The sequence below is a fragment of the Aegilops tauschii genome, chromosome 7, assembly GCF_002575655.3.
Source record: "Aegilops tauschii subsp. strangulata cultivar AL8/78 chromosome 7, Aet v6.0, whole genome shotgun sequence".
Lineage (NCBI taxonomy): Eukaryota > Viridiplantae > Streptophyta > Magnoliopsida > Poales > Poaceae > Aegilops > Aegilops tauschii.
In genome coordinates this window covers 498472160-498492010 of record NC_053041.3, presented here as the reverse complement: position 1 = coordinate 498492010, position 19851 = coordinate 498472160, and positions in this window count along the sequence as shown.

Here is a 19851-nt window from a genome sequence, read left to right as displayed (position 1 = left end):
GATTCTGCCCTTTCACCGTTTCTTAAATATCCGAAGATCCGTAACTCCGATTGGATTGAAACCTTCCCCCAGATTTTTCTCCGAAAATTAGCTTTCTTGCGGCCGAAGAAGAGCAGTAACCGCCTTACGGGGGGCCCACGAGGATCAGGGGCGCGCCCAGGGGGGCAGGCGTGCCCCCTACCTCGTGGCCACCTCGGGCACCGTCTCGCGTTGATTCTTCTTCCCATATTTTCCAAATATTCCAAAAATATTCTCCGTCCGTTTTTATTCCGTTTGATATGGGGTTTCTGCGAAACATAAAACATGCAACAAACAGGAACTGACACTGGGCATTGGATCAATATGTTAGTCCCAAAAATAGTATAAAAAGTTGCCAAAAGTATAAGAAAGTTGCATAATATTGGCATGGAACAATAAAAAATTATAGATACGACGGAGACGTATCAGAGGGCGCCAGCGGTAGCCACACACTTGAGCTGATCTGCCGAACTGAAGGTGATGGCGCACTTGGACCACCTGAGCGGGCGCGTGGCCTCGAGCCTGGGGAGGACTGCGTTCACCTCACGAGCAAGCTGCTTGAAGATTCGCTGAGAGGCTGGGTCTTGAGCTCCGTCCAGGATGTAGGCGATAGCACGCGGCTCCTGGAAGCCCCCAGCCCCCTCGTCTTGCTGGTGGTCGTCGTTCCTTCTTGGTGGCGGCGGCAATGGAGGAAGCTCAACATTGCCCTAAAGACGGTCTTCGCGAGGCTGATCTCTCCAGACACCCTCACGAGGCTGATCTTGCCAGCGGTCCTCACGAGGCCGGTCACGCCACTCTTGGCGAGGGCCACGGTCGTCCCAGCGTCCTCCGCCGCGACCTCCTCCTCGGCCGTAGCCCCGGTCATTGCGCTCGGGGCATCGACCGAAGCGTCCGTCTCGAATGGCCTTGAGCTCTTGACAGTCGTTGGTGTTGTGGCTGTGAACGTTGTGGAAGGCGCATAATGGCCGGCTGCTCTTGGATGACTCGGGCTGGTCCCGACCGCGTTTCGTGTCCGGCTCCGCTGCGAGTACATCCACTCCCTTGCGCTTCACATCCTTGTCCTTGGCCTTCTTCTCCTCAGGGTCAGCAGCTGGGAGCTCGAGGAGGGAAAGGCGCCCTTTCTCAGCTCTTGTGCACTTGGTCGCCACGTTGAACAACTCCAGGGACGTGCACAACTCCTCGTGGATGGTGAGCTCCTCCTTCATCTTGACGTCACGGACGCCATCAGAAAACGCAGAGATGCTGGCCTTGTCCGGCACCTTGGGGATCTTGAGGCGAATGTTGTTGAAGCGCTGGATGTACTTCTGGAGGGTCTCTCCTGGCTGCTGCTTGACACGGCGCAGGTCACCCGCGCCCGGAGGGCGGTCGCGAGTACCTTGGAAGTTGGCGACGAAGCGGTCGCGCATCTCGTCCCAGGAGGAGATCGAGCCTGGAGGCAGGTTCAAGAGCCATGAGCGGGCACCATCCTTGAGCGCCATGGGGAACCAGTTCGCCATGACTTTTTCGTCGCCGTTGGTTGCCTCGATGCTCAGCTCGTAGAGCTGCAGGAACTCCGCGGGGTCGGGGGTGCCGTCGTAGCAAGGAGGCAGGTCTGGCTTGAACTTGCCCGGCCATGCGACGCTACGCAGCTCGGGGGTGAAGGCACGGCAGCCCGCGGTGGCCACCGGGACCCTTTGCCATTGTGGAGCCCGCCCTTGATGTCCGTGCACCGCCACCGTAGGTGGCGCACGGTCTTGCCATGGTGGTGCAGGGAGCACAGGAACGTTCTCTTGCGGCCGAGGGATTTCTTGGCAGCTTCTTTCTTCTCACGCGAGCGCCGGACGCGGCGGGTCGCGCCGGGGGGCCGCGCGCCTTGGCGCTAGGACGCCGTCTTGGGGCAGAGGTGGTGGAGGCGCCCCATGAGCCACATCGCCCGCAACTGGCGGAGGGTGAGGCAGCGAAAGGGACGGCACGGGAGAGCCCCCAACGGCGCTGACGAGCTCGGCGATGCAGTCGAGCCAGTCCTCGTAGAGGTCGTCGACGGGGCGGTAGCGCAGGAGCTCGTGTGCCATGAGCAGCGCGGCCTGCGCGTCCGTGGGAGCGCGATGAGCGTGAGACGACGAACCGGCCGGGGTCAGTGATGGAGTGGCGGTGCGGCCGTCCCGCCGCACCGAGGGGTGCAGCGAGGATGCTTGCTGTTCGTTCCCCGCCGGGCCGGTGGCGGCGTTAGCGGCAGGCGACGGAGAACGACGGGGAGGCCCGCCGACAGGAGCTGTCTGAGCGACGCGGGTGGCGAGGGCGGCCCTGCGCTCAGCGCAGACTCAACGGGCGTCCACCATGGATGCGACGAAGCGACGGGACGCAGATCGACGGAAGGAGAGCTTCGGCGCACCCCTACCTGGCACGCCAAATGTCGGATTTCTGGTTCCGGCAAAACCCTTGAGGTTCGAACACTGGGGTGCGCGCGAAGATCTCCCCCTACCTAATCACGCCCTCAACCTCGCCGCGATCTCAAAGGCTTAGCTCGACAAACTCGAAACACAAGAGACACGAGATTTATACTAGTTCGGGCCACCATTGTGGTGTAATACCCTACTCCAGTGTTGTCACGCCCAATATGCGACACTATCCGAGAGGAACTCGAAGGTCCCACCAAGGATAGACCCGCATATTGAAACGCTTTTGCAAGGTGGATATCATGATATCATACTATTACATAATAGTTGGGGATACATACAAGAGGCATACAATGCCACATGAATACAACAACATTATACATAAGAGCAACATCCGACTATGGATGAAACACAAACAGAAGCTCAAACGACATCCACCCTGCTAGCCCAGGCTGCCGACCAGGAACCTATCCCCTGATCGAAGAGAAGCAGAAGAAGAACTCCAAAACAAGTAACATCGCTCTCGCGTCATGATCATCGCAATACCGGTACCTGCAACTGTTGTTGTAGTAATCTGTGAGCCACGAGGACTCAGCAATCCCATTACCATGGGTGCCAAGACTAGCAAAGCTTAATGGGTAAGGAAGGGGTAAAGTGGCGAGGTTGCAGCAGCGACTAAGCATGTATGGTGGCTAACATACGCAAATAAGAGCGAGAAGAGGAGATTAACAAGCGGTCGTCAACTAGTAATGATTAAGAAGTGATCCTGAACTCCTACTTACGTCAAACATAACCCAAAAACCGTGTTCACTTCCCGTACTCCGCCGAAAAGAGACCATCACGGCTACACACGCGGTTGATGCGTTTTAGTTAAGTCAAGTGTCAAGTTCTCTACAACCGGACATTAACAAATTCCCATCTGCCACATAACCGCGGGCACGACTCTTGAAAGTTTATACCCTGCAGGGGTGTCCCAACTTAGCCCATTATAAGCTCTCACGGTCAACGAAGGATATTCCTTCTCCCGGGAAGACCCGATCAGTCCCGGAATCCCGGTTTACAAGACATTTCGTCAATGGTAAAACAAGACCAGCAAGACCGCCCGATGTGCCGACAATTCCGATAGGAGCTGCACATATCTCGTTCTCAGGGCAACACCGAATGAGACAGGCTACGAGTAAAACCAGACTTCGAGTTTCTCCGAGGTGGCCCCGTAGGCGGCTCGGTTTGGACCAACACATAGAGAAGCACTAGCCCCGGGGGCTAAATAAAGATGACCCTCAGGTTGGCCGACCCAAGGGAAGGGGTAATAGGTTGTTAGGCAAATGTAAAACCAAGGTTGGGCCTTGTTGGAGGAGTTTTATTCAAAGCGAACTGTCAAGGGGTTCCCATAACACCCAACTGCGTTAGGGACGCAAAATCCGGGAACATAATACCGATATGACGGAAACTAGGGCGGCAAGAGTGGAACAAAACACCAGGCATAAGGCCGAGCCTTCCACCCTTTACCAAGTATATAGATGTATTAATAATATAAGAGATATTGTGATATCCCAACATAAACATAATCCAACATGGAGCAATCTTCATCTTCACCTGCAACTAGCAATGCTATAAGAGGGGCTGAGTAAAGCGGTAATATAGCCAAACAACGGTTTGCTAGGAAGGGTGACAAAGGTTAGAGGTTCATGGCAATTTGGGAGGCTTGGTAAGCAAGTGGTAGGTAATGCGGCATAGCGATAGAACGAAGCAACTAGCATAGATTTGATAGTAGTGAGATCCAGGGTAACGGTCATCTTGCCTGAAATCCCGCTAGGAAGAAGAACAAATTCCATGAAGAAGATGAAGCCATGAAGACGAGCCAAGCGTAGTCGAACGAATCCTCACGATCGCAACAAAACATGAATTATCGAGAAGAAGCACAACCGGAAAGAAGCAAACAACATGGTAAACACACAACACATAATGAGACATGATGCTCAACCAAGTATGATGGATGAAAAGGCTACATGAAGCTACTCATGGCAAGAGATGATGCATACAAGAGCAACACATCAAAGCAAGTTTAAATGAGGCCGGAAACAACATAGATCAATTCCGGTAAGTCCTCATATGCAAATTTCGAACTTGGTCCAGATCTGAATAAACCTTATGTTCAAGTTGTTAAACAGCAAGTTAATATGCACCAAGATGATCTACACGAAATTCTAGTCAAGTTACGGATAAAGTTCATTTAATTTGGAGCTACGGCCTAGAAGATATGAGCAAAACAAGTTAAACATGGCATTGATGCAAAATGCATTCAAACATCAAGCAAACACTCCCAACACAAGGATGCAACACGGTAACATGAAACTACATGCAAAACTAAGCAAGTTTCATGTAGAGCACACTCAAAACGGAGCAACGGTTCAACACATACACATGAAACAAGTTTAAAGGACAAGCTGTCCAAAACAGCAACTAGGCAACTTGCATGCATCAAAACAACATGCTAGAGCAGCTCAACATGAAAAACAATGAAATGGACGTGATGTGCAGGTAAAGTATTACAAAACATGAACACTGAGCTAACTCCAGAAATCAATAGAACATGCTCAAAAGGACATGGCAAGATTGCAAATAATAACAGTTTCACAGACTGCAGAATTCACAGAACATGGCAGGAATAACATCAGGTTGCAATGTTTAGAGCTATGAAACATGTTACAGCAATCTATCATGGCAAACAAAGGCATGGCATGCTAACAATAAAGAAAAAGAACAAAACTCCCTTACTGAACATATTCCAAAGATCAACAGAAAATATGGTAGGATCTATGCAAACATGGCAAATGATATGATAGATTCAGACTTGGTGAAAATAACAGCACATGGCAGGAACAACGATAAGTAGGCATGTTGGTGAGCTTGTACAACGCACTACAGAGCATTACATGGCATGGCAAGATAACCAACAGTAAGAAAGCATTATTATGAAGCTAAGCATTGCAAGAACAAGTCCATAGGGCGTATAGAACACTAGCAAAACATATGGCAAAACTGAACTTAATGTTAACAGGCTGACAGCAACATTATTTAGCAAGTTTAAAGCATGATAACAACAAGCTACGTCAGGCTATAAATGCAACCAATGGCATGGATGTATATAGCATAACATGTATAACAAAACATTCTTAGTGAACATCTCCAGATTATGCATATAACTCAAGATAGCAGCATGGAAACATAGCAACAAAATATAACAGACTCGGACTTAGCAGAAATGACCAAGTCACAGAAATCAGCAACATCATGGAGGCTAGTTTGCATGCTTGTGCTAGTCACCACATATATCATAAAAATACAAGACAAGCACCCCTGTAAAGATGGAATGATGTAGTTCAAACCACATGTAGAGCTCATGCTCATAGGATGCACACACAAAATGCAACGAAAATAAGAAATCAGCAAGTTCTGTAAACAGACAACAGTTAACATCATATAGCACTCTTGGAACGATGATTAGGGCATCAAGATGAACCCAAATGAGCATGGAACAATGGAACAAAATGAAGAGCATCTCATGATCAACATTTTTGTATATTACACGCACAAAACGGAGTAGCACACATGAAGTTATGACATAATGAATTAGGCTTGAAAATGTCACAGAGCAAAAGACTTGGACGAAATTTACCTCCCGAAAACGGATCTAGGGTTTCGGGGCACGCGCTCGAGGTTCGTCGGTATCTACGCCGGAGTTGGCCGGAGAGGAGGAAGGAGACCGGAGAGGCGTCGGGGAGGTCGGGTCTGACCAGATCCGACCGGATCCGGCGCCGGCGGAGGCGGAGCAGGGCCGGACGGCGAGGGTGGCGGCGAGCTCGGCGCGTGGGGCGGCAAGCTCGGCACGTGCGGCGGCGGGCGCCGGTGAGGTCGGCGACGGCCGGCGTCTAGGAGGGCAGCGGGGACGCGGTTCAGACGGGGGAGACGCGGCGCCTGGGCGGCGGAGACGCGGCGCCGGCGAAGGGCGGACTCGGGCGGCGGGGCGACGGGGTTCGGCGACCGGCGGCGGAGGCGCTGGGCGCGGGCGGCGGAGGGAGCCGGGGCTGGAGCGGGCCAGCCGGCGGCGGGGGCGGGCCTGCGCGGGCCCGCGATGGGCTCCGCGGGCCGCGGCGAAGTGGGCGCGGGGCGCGGGTGAGGTGGCGGGCGGTGGTTGGCTGAGGCGGCGGGGAAGGCGACGTGTCAGCGCGCGATTCGCCGAGGTGAGGTGGCGGGTGGACGTGGCCGGCGGCGGCGGGTTTGTCCGGGCACGAGGTGGAAGAGGGCTAGGTTTTGGACTGCGAGATTTTCGGGGAGAGGCACAAATATATAGGTAGAGGGAGCTAGGAGAGTCCAAATGGGGAGCGATTTTTGCCCACACGATCGTGATCGAACGACCGAGAGCATGGAGGGGGTCTGGATGGGCTCATGGGCTGTGATGAAGAGGTGCTGGGCTGCAAAGAGAAGGGGGGTTTCGGTTAACGCGGTTAACCGTTGGGGCATCAAACGACCTCCAAATGGAACGAAATTTGACGGGCGGTCTACCGGTGATATACCAAGGCCACTCGGCAAATCTCGGCCCATTCCGAGAACTTTTTCCTGCGGCTCACAAAACAAGGTCTGAGAGGGGCGCCGGGGGCACGTGGGAGAGGTTGGGCTCAGAACGGGCAACGGAGAGAACCGGCGAAACCCGAACGGATGCAAGTTTTGAAAAACATGATGATGCAATGCATATGATGACATGGCAAAATGCAACATGCAAGCAAAAGACATGGCAAGGACGACGAATAACTGGGAGACACCTGGCGCATCGGATTCGGGGCATTACAAGTGTGGTGGTGATGGATTGCCTCTTGGGCTGAGGATGAACAGTACAAGTGGAAGAACAGCCTCCTGAGGTGAGGTGTTCTTGTGCTTGGTGAGTGTGTGGGTGAGGATTGCTCAAGATGAGTTCCAGATGAGTTCGAGACGAGTCCTACTGTGGTGGCTAGTCCTATTTATAGAGGCCCTGGTCCTCTCCCCAAATATTGAGCGGGAAGGGAGCCAACAACGACCAATTTGAAGGGGGACGACTAGTACAAGCTATCCTGACAAAAGTGGTCTTCGCCTGCCAAAGGCTCTGGTGGTGACGTTGTCTTGGGCTCCACAGTGACCTCCGTCCTGCCGTTTTGCTGGTCTTGGTCTTGTTGCACCGATATGGAAACCTTTGCCTGATGCCTCGGTACTCTGCGCCCGCGCTTGCCTCCTTAGCACCAAAGAGGAAACGAGGACGCTGTGCGTGCTGGCGCCCTCCTGGTCTTGGTCGTCATGGCTGACGTCGTAGGAACCTCGCGAGGTTCGCCTTGCCTTGATCTCTCTGCCCCTCAGGAGCCAGCCTGGTGAGGCCGCCCCTGAGGAGGTCTTGTGTCGTCCGCCTCGCGAGGCTTGGTCCCTAGCGAGGGTCTTGAGTGTTTGCCGGTGAAGATGGGCCGTATGGGCCCGCTTGCGGGGTCACGCCGTGGGGCGCAGTCAGGCAAGTCTGGGGACCCCCATTCCTAGGACGCCGATAGGTTCATCATCAATGATTGCACTTTCTTGTTCTTGCTCTTGGAGATGATCTTGTTCTTGAAGATGATCATGATGAGGGACTTGATCTTCTTCTTGTATGTGAACAACGGGCATCGGTTGAGCAATAGGAGCTTGTGGTGGTATGGGTGTTGAAGTGGTTTGATGATCTATGAAACTTCCATCTTCTTCTTCATCATCATGAGGTTCTTATTCCATTGGAAGAAGAGCACCAACACCCATGGTCAAAATGTCGTGAGAAGGATCTTCTTCACCTACATCACTTAGATCAACTTGCTCCCCATGGGAGCCATTAAATTCATCAAACACCACGTCACAAGTTTCTACAACACATCCATTGGATTTGGTGTAGACTCTATAGGCGTGAGGGTTTGATCCATAACCAACAAATATGCCCTCAATTGTTTTGGATTGAAATTTTCCTAACCGTTCTCTTTTGTTAAGGATGAAACATTTGCACCCGAATACACAAAAGTACTTGACATTTTGCTTGTTCCCGGTTATGAGCTCATATGGAGTATCCTCCAATATCATACGGAGGAAGAGCCGGTTTGATGCATGACATGCGGTGTTGACAGCCTCGGCCCAAAAACTATGTGGTGACTTGTATTCATCCAACATGGACCTTGCCATTTCCACAAGTGTACGGTTCTTCCTTTTGGCTGCACCATTTTGTTGAGGAGTGTATGGTGTGCAATATTGATGCTCAATCCCTTCATCACTAAGAAATTCTTGCAAGGTGTAGTTCTTGAACTCGGAGCCATTATCACTTCTTATTGCCAAGATTTCTTTGTCAAACTTGCGTTGTGCTTGTTTGGCAAAATCAATGAAGATGATCTTTGTCTCGTCCTTGGACTTGAGGAAAAACACCCATGTATATCTTGAGTAATCATCAACAATGACAAGTCCATACTTTTTCCCACCAAGGCTATCCCATGAAGGAGGCCCAAAAAGATCCACATGAAGGAGCTCCAAAGGCCTTGAAGTAGATACAATATTCTTGGGTGGGTGCTTTGATTGATGCTGCTTCCCGGCTATGCATGCACTACACACATGATCTTTCTCAAAGGAGACATTGGTTAGTCCAAGGATGTGATTACCCTTTAAGAGATCTTGAAGATTTCTCATGCCGACATGGGCTAGCCGTCGATGCCATAGCCGCCCCTTGTCGGCCTTGGCCATTAGACAAGTTGCATGGAATGTGCTCTCTTTCGAGAAATCAACCGTGTAAAGGTTTCCATCCAACTCTCCAACAAAGGCCACTTCGAGAGTATCTCTCTTAAAGACTTTCACATTGGTTAGTCCAAATAGTGTATCATAACCAACAGAAGCCAATTGGCGAACGGAAAGCAAATGGTATTTAAGGGATTAGACAAGCATGACATTTGCAAGAGACATGTCATTTGTGATAGCCACCTTGCCCAACCCAAGTATCTGTCGTTTTTGATCCTCCACCAAACACAATGCTCATAAATGGTTGAATAACTTCCATGAAGTCGTAAAGCAATTTGCTATCTCCGGTCATATGGTTGGTACATCCACTATCGATCACCCATTTGACTCCACCAGAGAAAGCAACCTACACACAATTATGACTTGGTTAGAGGCACCCATTTTGCAATGGGACCTCTCAAGTTAGTCACAAGGGTCTTAGGGACCCAAATAGCATAAAACGAAAAGCATTACGAGGACCAACAAATTTTGCATAAACTTCTCCATCCTTAGTTTTACAAAGTACATAGGATGGAGGCATGAACTCTTTTGGCTTGTTGAGAGTGGGAATGCCCCTTGTGGCCTTTCCACTCACAACCTTACCTTTCTCCTTTTTCCCTTCTTGAACAAATGTTTCTTTGAGAGGGGTGGTGCACTTTTGAGAAGACGTCTTCTTCTTGCTTGTGCTTGGCTCAAACCCGAGCCCTTCCTTGGCAAACACCTCATTGTGTTGGCTCAATATCTCGTTAAGGTTCTTTTGTCCTTGAGCACATGTCATGAGTCCTCTCTTGAGTTGTGCCTTTAGAAAGCGGTTTTCCTCAAGAATAGATGCTAGGTCACCATGCTACTTCTTGAGCTTGCGTTGGTTTTTGCCTTGAAGAGGAAAGGGTGATGCAGCAAAGTAGAGTAAGTATTTCCCTTAGTTTTGAGAACCAAGGTATCAATCCAGTAGGAGACAACGCACAAGTCACCGAATACCTTCACAAACAAACACCAACTTGCACCCAACGCGATAAAGGGGTTGTCAATTGATGTCTACTACGCAACTTTATTCTTGTAGACTCGTGTTGGGCCTTCAAGCACAGAGTTTTGTAGGACAGTAGCAATTTTCCCTCAAGTGGATGACCTAAGGTTTATCAACCCGTGGGAGGCGTAGGATGAAGATGGTCTCTCTCAAACAACCCTGCAACCAAATAACAAAAAGTCTCTTGTGTCCCCAACACACCAAATACAATGGTAATTTGTATAGCTGCACTAGTTCGGCGAAGAGATGGTGATACAAGTGTAATATGGATAGTAGATATTGGTTTTTGTAGTAGGAACAATAAAAACAGCAAGGTAGCAATTGATAAAACGGAGCACAAACGGTATTGCAATGCTTAAAAATGAGGCCTAGGGTCCGTACTTTAACTAGTGCAATCTCTCAACAATGCTAATATAATTGGATCATATAACCATCCCTCAAAGTGCGGTGACGAATCACTCCAAAGTTCCTATCTAGCAGAGAACATAAGACAGAATTGTTTGTAGGGTACGAAACCACCTCAAAGCTATTGTTTCTGAGCGATCTAACCAAGAGTTCATACTAAAATAACACCAAAGCAAATTCAGATTAATAATATTCAATCCAACACAAAGAACTTCAAAGAGTGCTGATAATCCCCAAGTGCAAGCAATCATCATAGCAATTTCCAAAGGTGGAACTGATAAGTATGGAGTGTCAAACCCACAAGGAGCTAAAGGTAAGATCAATATTCTCTGAAGTCCTATCTGCCACTGATACGACTCTATGTACATCGAACGTTTGCTTCCATCTAGAAACGAGAAATAAAACTATGTGGTGGGTATGAAGAGGATAACTTTGCATGATATCGGAGAACTAAAATATAAAAGTAGGTGTTGTTAATATAAAGTTAGAATAAATTACTATATATTATAAATAGCGAGTGTGGAATAATGATAGATCGGTGTGTGGAATTGTCCTAGGCAATTGTTAACAAGATCAGCAGTCGTCATTGCAATTTTATATGAGGGAGAGGCATAAGCTAACATACTTTCTCTCCTTGGATCATATGCACTTATGATTGGAACTCTAGTAAGCATCCGCAACTACTAAAGTTCATTAAGGTAAAACCCAACCATAGCATTAAAGCATTAAGTCCCCTTTATCCCATACGAAACAACCCCCTTACTCAGGTTTATGCTTTTGTCACTCAAGCAACCCACTATAAGTGAATCATGAACGTATTGCAACACCCTACATCAGGGATCCTTCACGTGTGCGCGGCAGGCACCATAGGATAGCACCAAAATAAAAGATACAACTCAAACCAATCTATATCATCAATCAACCCAATGGAAAAAAGAAATCTACTCAAAACATCATAGGATGGCAACACATCATTGGATCATAATATGTGGAATAAAGCACCATGTTCAAGTAGGGGATTACAGCGGGGTGCGGGAGAGTGGACCGCATGAAAGAGATGAGGATGGTGATGTTGATGAAGATGATCACCGCGGCGATGATTCCCCCGATGGCACTCCGGCGCCACCAAGTGAGAGTGGGAGTGGTTCTCCCCTTTGTGCTTCCTCCTCCATGGCCTCCCCCTAGATGGGGAAAGGTTCTCCCCTTGGCCTCCATGGCGATGATGGCCCCTCCGGCTTCCTCCTCCATGACCTCCGGTGATGTTGGCCCCCTCCGGCAGGGTGCCAGAGAGGGCCAAGATTGGTTTTTCATGGCTATAGAGGATTACAGCGGCGGAACTCCCGATCTAGGTTTCTTTTCGGGGGTTTCTGTATTTATAGGAATTTTTGGCGTTGGTTTCACGTCAAGGGGGTCCACGAGGCGCCCACAAGGTCGGTGCACCCTCCCGGTGGGTAGGGCGTGCCCCCGACCTTGTGGAGGCCTCGTGGCTCTTCTGGCCCAACTCTTTTGCTTCAGGGGCTTCTTCTGGTCCATAAAAAATCACCGTAAATTTTCAGGTCATTTGGACTCCGTTTAATATTCCTTTTCTGTAAAATTCAAAAAGGAAAAAACAGAAACTGGCACTGGGCTGTAGCTTAATAGGTTAGTCCCAAAAATAATATAAAATAGCATATAAATGCATATAAACCATCCAAGATAGATAATATAATAGCATGAATACTTCATAAATTATAGACACGTTGGAGACGTACACTAGTACACGTCGGTGCTATACAAACGGTTTTTAACCCCTTTCCGCGTCGGCATTCGGGACCGTCGCCTAGTGAGTGACGATGATAGGGGTGTCGTTCTCACATGACACAGAAACCGTCGGGGATATGCCCTCCTGGCACACATGCTCGTCAAAATAAGGTCGTGTGCGACCGGCGAGCGCTCAAATACGGTTGTACGTACAGTAGTGCTAAAAATACAATTATACAGGCGAAATCATTTTCGGTCGTAAGTACATCCCACACACTACAAAAAAAGACACATCCGTGACATTTTGGGCCGAACGAATTTTTTCTGTCATACATATGACAATTCTATGACGATAATTGTGACAAAACCTGGTATCATCATAGATGTGGTGGGGTCCTACTTCTATGACAAAAAATCATGACAGAAAATGGGCTTTTCGTCCTGGGTGGGCCGGAGATGCAGCTACATGACATTCTTTGGACCGTCCATGACGGAAAAACCGTGGTAGAAGCGAGGGCGAGGAAAATATCGGGGGAGTTCCCGGTTACGGTGGGTGGTCGGGGCCGAGCGATGCGCGTTTCTCTCGTACGTACGCGCATGTGTGCGAGGCGTTAGGCTCTAACTGAACCCGAGCGAGGCATTGGGCTCTAACTGAACCCGAGTGATTGCACTAGCTACGTTACTGAACCCGAGCGATCGATCCCTTGCTGTTAACTGAACCCGAGTGATTCCTTCGCTACTGCTGCTAACTGAAGATAATCGAACACTGCTGCCTCCTTCCCTTGATGAACAGTGATCGTTGTTGAGGGGGTTTGGATGAACAGTTCCCTGTTGGGGGTTGGATGAACAGGACCCCGTGGTCGTAGAGGCCGTTGCCGCTGGATGAACAGTACCCCGATCGATCGAGCCGGTGGATGAACATGACCTCGTGGAGGGCTGGATGTACAGGACCCCGTGGAGGGCTGGTTGAACACTAGCCAGTGGAGGGCTTGTTGAACAGTAGCTGGTGGAGGGCTGGTTGAACAGTAGCCGGTGGAGGGCTGGAAGAACAGTAGCCCGTGGAGGGGTGGTTGAACAGGACCCCGTGGAGAGGGTTGGCTGAACAGTAGCCGGTGGAGGAGCGGTGGAGGCTGGATGAACAGGAGCCCGTGGATGAACAGTCACAGGTGGAGGCTGGAGGAGGTCGACGGTGGATGAAGAGTAGCCCATGGAGGCAGTCGACGGTGGAGATGAACAGTATCCCGTGGAGTCCTGTTTTGCGGTACGCCACACCCCTCCCGATGAACAGGACCCCCGTTTTGACCGTAGCGCTCCAACACAAGTCCGTTTCCTTCGTTTTGCGGTACGCCACACCCCTCCCGATCAACAGGACCCCGTTTCGACCGTAGGAGGTCCGTTTCCTCCGTTTTGCGGTACGCCAGACCCCTCCCGATGAACAGGATCCCGTTTCGACCGTGGCCAGTCGAACACAAGGCCGTTTCCTCCATTCTGCGATACGCCAGGCCTCGTTTCCATCGGCTATTCCGTCCAAGCCGGTTGGCTCCCGATGAACACGACGACGCATTTCGTTCCGACCCAGCCGGTTGCCTCCCCATGAACACGACGACGGTGCAGCTTCTCCGTTCCGACCCAGCCATGTACACGAGCCCTGGCCGTACATATGCGTGAGTAGGCGTTCGAGACCCCGCCCGTATGTACGTGTGCGCCTCTACTACGACACGTGCCCTTCCTTACACGGCCACGGTTCATCGCTGCAGCCTGTAGATAGACCAATCGTATGTACGTACATGTTCGCCACCAGAATGACAACGCCACGTACACTTCGACCAGGTGGGTCCCGACTGTCAGGCACTTCCTTGCGTGCGAAGATGTAGCTGGTGGGTCCCAGCAGTCAGGGGGGCGAATCAATTTTTTTGCCCATAATATGGACGCACTTCCTTGCGTGCGAAGATGTAGGTGGTGGGTCCTAGCAGTCAGGGGAGAAACGTTTTTTTTGCAAAATACGGTGGCCCGTCCGGTGGGTCCCTGCTAGGTGGAGGAATCATTATTTTCCGCGTAATAAGGAGGCACTTCCTTGCTGCGGCCGTGGACCCAGCTGTCAGCCTCTCCATGTACAGTACTCTTCCGATGGAGAGTACCAAGCCGGTGGATGACGGCGAAGCCTAGGAAGGGAACGACGCGGAGCCGGGGAAGACGCGGCAGTGGATGCCCATGCGGGGAGGAGTACGAGGGTTCACTAGTTCGGTTGCGGTGTGAGGCTGCCGTCGCCGCAGGGCCTGCCAGTGGTGGGAGTAGTAGGGGGCTGTGAGGCCTCCGCGGCAGCACAGCCGGCCACGGGAGGCAGGAGCAGGCGGCATGACCGGCGCTGCCTTGGGCGGCTGGAGCAAGAAGACCAGAGGATGAAGAAGCACGACGGCCGTTGGATGGGCACCGTACGGTCACTTCAGCTAAAATCGTTTATATTGACTAAGTTGACAAAGCCCTTGGTACGCGTCAACTTAGTAGGCCCATAGGTCAGCCTCCAAAACGGTGCGCCCCAGATGTCAGTGGGAGGAATCATTTTTGGGTGGGTGAAGTTAGAATATCCGAGATTGAAGAAGAAGCACGACATCCGTTGGATGGACATCCAACGGCCACTGTTGCTAGAACCGTGTGTTGACTATAAGTTGATAAAGCCTTGCATACGCGTCAACTTATTTTTTTTGATGGGACGCGTCAACTTAGTAGGCCCACAAGTGTGTGGCAGAGAACTTATAGCCCATTTGAGATTTGTAAGAATGTACAACCCATTTTTGAATTCTAATGGAATTTACTACAGCCCATTTACAGTTTGTTAAAAGTACAACCCATTTTCTAGCTAGGACAACGATTAATAATTTCAACCAACCGTTCAAAACATAATTCAATAAAATATCCCACATTTTGATGGGATCCGAAATATTTTTATCCCTAAATTTCTAGTCAGATTAAATATAATTTCAATATAAATTTGTCTTACGTAAAAATCCAACGAAACATTGCGCGTGCAACAATTAATGAAATTAAAATTTTCAAAATCCAAAAATAATATTTTATAAACTAATTACGTGTTTGGTGCATTTTTTATAGGTACATCCCAATTTTTATAATTACATCCCATTTATTATTTCTTAAAGCCCATTTTCTTGTTAAGCCTAATGCATCCCTCCTAGGAAAGATTTGCAGCCCAGTGGGGCGAAGAATAACAAGTTGACCTTGCGTGGGTATTCCTCAAAAAAAAGTATAGCTGGGCTAGCCATTTTCAGCTTGAAAAAAATTAATATCTGGGCTGGATATCTGGCATGAGCTAGACGGGCCACAGGCCGCCCAGTTAATACCCTGCTCTCCTCTGAACAACAATGAAAACATCGCTCTTGTCTAAAAAATGAAAACATCGCTCAAGAAAAACTCTGCAGTGCTCACACCTCAAAAACACAAATACTGCTCGAGCTGCTTGGTCCCAGTTGTCGGCCGCTCCTTGTGCAATTCTCTTGTTTATTGACTACATAGGTTGACAATGGTGTGGGACCGTGATGTCAGGAAACCAGGAGGAAGCAAAAAAATTACAGTTATAGTATATAATAAGGAGGCACTTGCAGACATGCGGCTATGGCCCTGGTGGGTCCCCACTGTCATCCTCTCCAAGTAAAGTCATCTCCTCATTCCTCATGTCTGTTGACCATGTTGACAACGCGAGACGGCGGCACCACGCCGAGCGCAAAAACTCGAAGGACGACGAAGAGGGCCTTGCGGGCCCTACGGATGGTCTGATACAGCGCCCGCTGCTCATTCAGGAAGCCAGGATCATAGGGCCACATGTCCGCGACGGCATTGTCGTTCGCTTGTTCACCGATGCTCGTTGATGAGATAGAGGTTGCAGCATAGGTCCTCCTGCGCTGGTAGCTCTTCCGCCATTAGGGCGTCAAAGTGCGGCCGCACTTGCTCTATGGTCAACACGGCATGAACCGGCTTGGACAGTGGAGCCGGCTCCTGGTCGGAAGCTACATCCATCGTCTGATTGTCGTCGCTCAGCTCAGCAAGCTCGCTGGCGAGCCAGCATGTCCGGCTGCTGGACCGACCCGCTGCCAAGCACGAGTCTGACTGCCCTGGCCCACCCAGACTGCCTCCCTCGCCCGCGCATGCTTTCCGCCCGAAATGGCCAGTGCCGCCCGCCCCGCTTCCCGGTGCAGGCGATTGCTCCGCCTTCAAACGACACATGTGCCGTCCGTTCGTCCGTCTGCCGCCCACATTAATGATACGCGGTTGCCGAGGCGGCTACTCGGCGCCACACGTCCGTCCCTCCGCCGCCCACCATTGCTATATAAACTACTGCGCCGGCCATAGCCGCAGTCATCTGCCTCCGTTCCCTTTCTCCTGTCCACACCACTACTGCCCACCATGGCTTCCTCGTGCTCCAGCGCTCTTCGGGACGGGCGGACGACGGACCACAAGGAGATGGCAACCATTGCTGCGACTGCCTGGCCGGCAGGCAGCCGGAGGACGACGACGTCCCAATTGAGAACATGGTAGTCAACGATCCGGCGCCAACCCCCTCCTCCACGCCATCCTCGCCGGTGCATTGCACCATGACCATCGGCGAGTCCTGTGCCCAATACATGGACACGGTGAGGCAGAAGCATGAGGAGCAGTTCCAGGAGGCGCAGGCTGACGCCGCCTACAACCACCATCTCCTCCAGGAGCACCTGCAGGCGGAGGAGCCAATTGCCATGGAGCAGGCAGAGCAGGAGGCGCTGCTCGACTCGTACCGCTCCGCCCGTGAGGGCCGCCTCGAGCGCTGGCGGTACCGTATGCGGGTGACAGAGGCTGCAGCCGCCTAAAAGAGGGCGATGAAGCGGGTGAGGCGCTGTTTGGTGAGACCGAGGACGAGGCAGAGGACAATGCCGGCTCCGACGAGTCCCCGCTCCGTTGGCATTGACGAGGCCCTGCTCCGCCGAGGCCCCGTGGCGCCAACAACGAGGCAGAGGACACTGCCAGCTGCACCGAGGCCCTGCCTCGCCGGCACCGAGGCGGAGGCCCTACTCCGCCGAGACCCCGCCCCGCCAACAACGAGGCAGAGGACATCGCCGGCTCAACCGAGGCCCCACCCCGCCGGCAACAAGGGGGAGGATTTCCCCCGCTCCGCCGAGGCACCGCCCCGCCAGCGACAAGACAAAGGACATCGCCGGCTCCGTCGAGGCCCCGCCCCGCTGCCAATGAGGCCGTGCCACACAGAAAACGAGGAAGAGTAGAACACGTATGTCGCCGCCGCTCGGGTCCAAGTAAGGCCACCGCTGCTACCCTCCGGTTGAAGCCAAGCTAGGCGGGTTGACCATTGACGGCCGATTAGCTTCTTGGCGGCGACATGGAGTCGGAGAGCTATGTTGGAGAAGGACGCTGCTTCTACTAGTGCAGTTGGCTCTCTGACATGTGGGCCCAACAAGCATCTGGGCCACATGTCAGTTACACAACTGCACCTGCAGTTAAGTCACTGAAGCTTAGTCCGCTGGAGAAGAAGCTTCTGTTCGGCTCAGACGGACACAGGTGGGTAGCTTCGGTTAATTAATTATACCTCCAGCGCACCCCTTTTTAGTTGAAGAATGTATGAAATGTAATGAAATCCGACATGTTTATATGAAATCCGACTGAGCATGAATGAATTTAGTTCGATTAGTTTGAATTCTTGTATCACTGGCATTGGATGAACATGCAAAACAAAATGTACTAGCATTATTCCCAGGGTGATCACCTCGTTTGCAGCAGTTTCACATGTACTCCCTCCGGTCCTTTTTAGTCTGCATACAAGTTTTGTCTGCAGTCAAAGTATCTCTACTTTGACCGGAGTACAAAGAGTTTGAGCATCTTTTTAGCATTCCTGCACATTGCAATCAAACACACAGGCCTGGCAATTCATAGAGAACATTCAAAACAATCGATGATTATGCATCTCAGCGATTCACATGTCAGAGCCAATACTTACTTCACAACTAAAGAATAAAGAAAAATAGATCGACGCTGCTAACAGCAAAGGGCGTCCCATTCGAAAATATCAAACGCATGTCTTCTTGCTAACATCAATGAGCAAAATTTGACAAGGTTGTCCCATTCCAAAATGTCAAATGCTTGTTGTTTTTGTGCATCAATGAGCAAACTTTGACAAGGTTTTCCCATTCCAAAATATCAAATGCCTACGATTGTGGAATGGGCAGGGTTTGCCATCAGTTCGGACATTGACATGGCACCTCGTGCTAAATAAACCAGCTGTTCTTTTTGTGCAGTTCCACCAAAATCAACCAAATTCGCAGGTAGCTTGTATGATTTCGCCCTTATATGTTGCAATGCCTTGAACATATCGGCACCTCCTTTCTTGTGGTGGAAATGAATGATTCAATATATTCATAAACATTTTGTGCAGTTCCCATTGAAATCAAGCTGAGCACCCGTGTTTGCACAAATACAAAAAAGTGATTAGTATAAAGCAAACTGTACTATGAATTGACAGTTTAAACAGGCACCTACATGGTCCATGTAGAGCACACTTTTAAAAAAATGGAACTCACCGGAAAGAATCCTAGAACAACACTGTACTTGCGCATCACAGCAAAAATATGGAGATATGTCAGTCCTTCTAAGATGAAGTTAGTTTGGTCCTGTGGGGAGTAATGTAACCATCCTTCAAGTGCTCCTTCTGATGAGAAGATAAACAAGGCTTCTTCATCCTGGCATAATCGGAACTAGTCACTTCACGTACTCCGTATTCTTCTTCAGAGGAAGATGATCCTGTTGTGCAAAGACGAGAGGACAACTAAATGCTAGCATCTCTGTTTTCTCGGAAAAAAGGAAAGGAAATATTTAAAATAGCACAGATGAAGCACTTCTCAAGGACAATACCACTTTCTCATGCCAGTATCTAAACAGTAGCACAACACCAATAGAGATGACAAAGCTCAATCATATGGATGAAATCCGTGGGCGAGTACCAACCTTTGTCAGGAGGCTTATTGTGTAGAGCATACAGATAAAGCACTTCTCCGGAAACATCTGTTGTTATCTACTGTGGTTGCCATGCTTACTATATACTCCTCGATTAGTTTAATGTTTCCAACATCTTCTTGTGCAGTTCCACTAAAATATATGGTATCTTCAAAGAAGATCCCCATTTGCACAAGTAGAGATAATTACATATTACATTAAGAGTGGCATCAAATCAGTGGCAAAACAATTGCTCGTTCCAGCCATAGCAATAAATTAAGATGCAAAACTATATAATTACTTGTGTCATCACAGTTCCAGTGCTTCATTACAGCACTAGGAGTTGATTTTTGTTTTTCTTCCGCTTGTTCTTCCCCTTGATCACTTGGTTCAATAACAGACAAGCTTCACCTCCAATGTAAGATTTGGCATGTTAATTAGGGAGCACAAGTATAGCACTAAACAACGACATTAATTTTCTGATGAAAGTGGCAAAATATAGGC